This window comes from Mastomys coucha, unplaced genomic scaffold (assembly GCF_008632895.1).
Source record: "Mastomys coucha isolate ucsf_1 unplaced genomic scaffold, UCSF_Mcou_1 pScaffold13, whole genome shotgun sequence".
NCBI lineage: Eukaryota > Metazoa > Chordata > Mammalia > Rodentia > Muridae > Mastomys > Mastomys coucha.
In genome coordinates, this window is record NW_022196895.1 from 69984590 (window position 1) to 69985244 (window position 655).

Genomic DNA, 655 nt, shown 5'->3' on the forward strand with positions numbered 1-655 from the left:
CAGTGGTATCCTGACCTGTCCTAACCGACAGTGGTATCCTGACCTGTCCTAACCGACAGTGGTATCCTAACCTGACCTGACAGTGGTATTCTGACCTGTCCTAACCGACAGTGGTATCCTAACCTGACCTGACAGTGGTATTCTGACCTGTCCCACTTGCTCTCTCGTCTGTCTCTCAGAGCATGCTTTAGGAGACCATTCTGAAACTGACTCCCTAGCATTGGCAGATGAAGAGATCGTCTCAAGGTTACCCAGACTACATTCAGCCTTGAGCTGAAGTTGCCTCATCTGATCCAGAGCAACATCTGCTTAATTAATGAACTCTGGCTGCAAGTAAAGAAAGACTAGAGTAATGTTTATTTAGGCAATAGATGTGAGTGCTTACCTCTTAGGCTGAGAAATATGGAGGGTGGTAGCTCCAGATGGGGTGCAAAGTCCTACAATGTCATCAGGAGCCTGAAAAGAACTGTTCCTCTGTATCATGAGATGCATTGGTTCCCGTGGGGGGGGGGGTGTGGGGGTGTGTGGGGTGTGTGTGGTGTGTGTGTGATGTGTGTGTGTGATGTGTGTGTGTGATGTGTGTGTGTGATGTGTGTATGATGTGTGTGTGTGATGTGTGTGTGTGATCTGTGTGTGATGTGTGTGTGTGATGTGT